Source organism: Eriocheir sinensis, chromosome 20 (assembly GCF_024679095.1).
Source record: "Eriocheir sinensis breed Jianghai 21 chromosome 20, ASM2467909v1, whole genome shotgun sequence".
NCBI lineage: Eukaryota > Metazoa > Arthropoda > Malacostraca > Decapoda > Varunidae > Eriocheir > Eriocheir sinensis.
In genome coordinates this window covers 10,901,761-10,905,055 of record NC_066528.1, presented here as the reverse complement: position 1 = coordinate 10,905,055, position 3,295 = coordinate 10,901,761, and positions in this window count along the sequence as shown.

Sequence of the window (3,295 nt, the reverse complement as noted above, 5' to 3'; positions counted from 1 at the left end):
AGTATTGTTCGCCACACACTCCAGTTAGCCTGTTACACATATCCTACAGATGTCACCATGTTAAAACTTCGCCACAGTATTGTTCGCCACACACTCCAGTTAGCCTGTTACACATATCCTACGTATGTCACCATGTTAAAACTTCGCCACAGTATTGTTCGCCACACACCCCAGTTAGTCTGTTACACATATCCTACAGATGTCACTATGTTAAAACTTCGCCACAGTATTGTTAGCCACACACTCCAGTTAGCCTGTTACACATATCCTACGTATGTCACCATGTTAAAACTTCGCCACAGTATTGTTCGCCACACACTCCAGTTAGCCTGTTACACATATCCTACAGATGTCACTATGTTAAAGTTTCACTATAATAAAATTTGCTATATACTCTAGCTTGTATGTTATATGTTTATCCTACTTGTGTTAAAAGTAGTAGTAGTAGTAGTAGTAGTAGTAGTTTTTTTGATTTTGGACACTCCTATAACCTCTGTTCGGGAGCAGTCAGTAGCGGGCCTTTTTTTCTTTTTTTTCTTTACGCCCTGGAGCTGTCTCCTTAGCTGTAAAAAAAAAAAAAAAAAAAAAAAAAAAGTAGTAGTTGTTGTAGCATTAGCAGTAGTAGAGGAGGTGGAACAGGAGGAGGAGGAGGAGGAGGAGGAGTTCTAGAAGGAGTTGAGGGGAGGTAGAGAGAGAGAGAGGGTGCGGGGGTTCAGTTCTCAGAAGCATCACCGGGGCGGGAAACGGTGCCGACAAAGCCAAGTTGTTTGTCCTGTGGAGCGGCCGTGACGTGGAAACACTGATATGTAGATAGATAAATAAACAGACAGACAGACAGACAGACAGACAGATATATACAGTTATTTTTTCGAGTTATTCTTTCTCCTTCTCTCCATCTCCCATTATGTTTTTCCTCCATCCTTCTCTCCTTCCTTTTCTTCCTTCCTCTTATCCTTCCTTTCTTTCCTCCTCTTCTTCCTCCCTTCCTTCTCCATCCCTCGCTTTTCTTTGTCTCTATCTTCTCCTTCTTCGCCGAGAGAGAGAGAGAGAGAGAGAGAGAGAGAGAGAGAGAGAGAGAGAGAGAGAGAGAGAGAGAGAGAGAGAGAGAGAGAGAGAGAGAGAGAGAGAGAGAGAGAGAAAACTGTTTCCTATAGCTCACTAAAATAAATGTCTAAAATAGTAACGACCAACCCTCCCATCCTTTCTCTCTCTCAATCCTCTCTGTCCCTCGCATTCCTCTCTCTCTCTCTCTCTCTCTCCCACGACGGCCAAACAGGTGAGGGGAGTAATTAAGGAGCAGGCAGGTAAGGCGGCCCGAACCAGCCTCCGAAAAGGCCTCACCTGACAACAACAACAACAACAACAACGATATGAATAAAAAATAATAGTAATGATAATTATAGGCTAATTATATAATGCGTGAGGTGGGGTTGATGTTCTTTTTTTATAATTTGCGGTGATTATACACACACACACACACACACACACACACACACACACACACACACCTGCCTTTCTCTCCTTTCCTCCTGCCTACGACTTGACCTCTTTCAATGGGGCATATCAGGACACCTCTCCTCCCGAAATTGAACTCTCTTTTGGCCACTCCTCTGAAGTCTTTTCTGTAGGAGCAGTGATTGGCGGGCTCTTTTTTTCATTGTTTTCTTTTTTTTTGCCCTCGAGCTGTTTCCTTAGCTGTAAATAAAGAATAACAACACAGAGACACACAAGGCTCCGGCAGTACCCAGAGATGGACTATAACGAGCCTTGCTCCTGCCAGGCGGGAACTTGCTGGGGAGTGCGAGCCCAGCGCGTGATACGGCCGTGGGTGAACTACACGCAGGAAGGAAAAAAATTAAAATAGATCATAGACAACCACCATCACCACCCTTATCACCAGCACCACCACCACCACCAGCACCACCACCACCACCAGTACCACCACGACCACCTCTAAAAACCACGGGCTCCATCACCACTTCTTTTAGCACCACCACCACCACCACCACCACCAGCACCACTGAACACCTCCCCCCCAGCACGACAAGGCAGAAGGAGGTCACATCACTACTACCACCACCACCACTGTAAACCTCACCCCCCCCCCAGCACGACAAGGCAGAAGGAGGTCAGGCAAGGGTGAGGGATCAGGGTTGGCTGGCGAGGCGTCTTGGTCTTCTTGTTCCTCTTGACGGCGTTTAGGAAGACGAGGAAAGAGGGGAATGCGGACGAAGAGAAGGAGCTCGTCTTGAGTTTATAAGAAGGGAAGGAGGGAGGGAGGGAGAGAGAGAGAGGAAGGGGGATGATGATGATGATGATAATAATAATAATAATAATAATAATAATAATAATAATAATAACAATAAAAAATAGATATACATATACTGTTAGATAGATAGATAGATAAATAGATAGATAGATAGATAGATAGATAGGTAAATACAGACAGACAGACAGACAGACAGACAGACATAAAACAACGATAATCATTTGAGAGAGAGAGAGAGAGAGAGAGAGAGAGAGAGAGAGAGAGAGAGAGAGAGAGAGAGAGAGAGAGAGAGAGAGAGAGAGAGAGAGAGAGAGAGAGAGAGAGAGAGAGAGAGAGAGAGAGAGAGAGAGAGAGAGAGAGAGAGAGAGAGAGAGAGAGAGAGAGAGAGAGAGAGAGAGAGAGAGAGAGAGAGAGAGAGAGAGATAAACAACAAAACCATATATTTAACCTTCACCAAGGCCTTCACCAAGACCAGGAAACTAAGTAGATAGATAAATAGATAGATAGATAAGTAGATACACATACATTTAGCGTGCAGCGTGACCAAGTTAGTGAGGATGTGGCTAGGAGGCGTAATGATGTGGCTCAAGATGTGGTCACCCTACTATAGAATGGATATCAAAATGTTAGAATCGGTGCAGAGGAGGATGACTAAGATGATTCAGGGGTTGAGAAACTTGCCATACGAGGAAAGACTCAAACAGTTAAACTTGCATTCTCTAGAAAGGCGAAGGGTGCGTGGAGACATGATCGAGGTTTATAAATGGATGAAGGGCTTTAATAAGGGAGACATTCATAAGGTTTTGTTGGTAAGAGAACCGGGTAGGACACGAAGTAACGGGTTTAAACTGGATAAATTCAGATTCAACAGGGACATAGGCAAAAATTGGTTTACTAATAGGGTGGTGGATGAGTGGAATAGGCTTAGCAGTCATGTGGTGAGTGCCAATACAATTGTCACATTCAAAAATAGACTAGATAAATTCATGGACAGCGATGTTAGGTGGGGTTAGATTCACGGGAGCT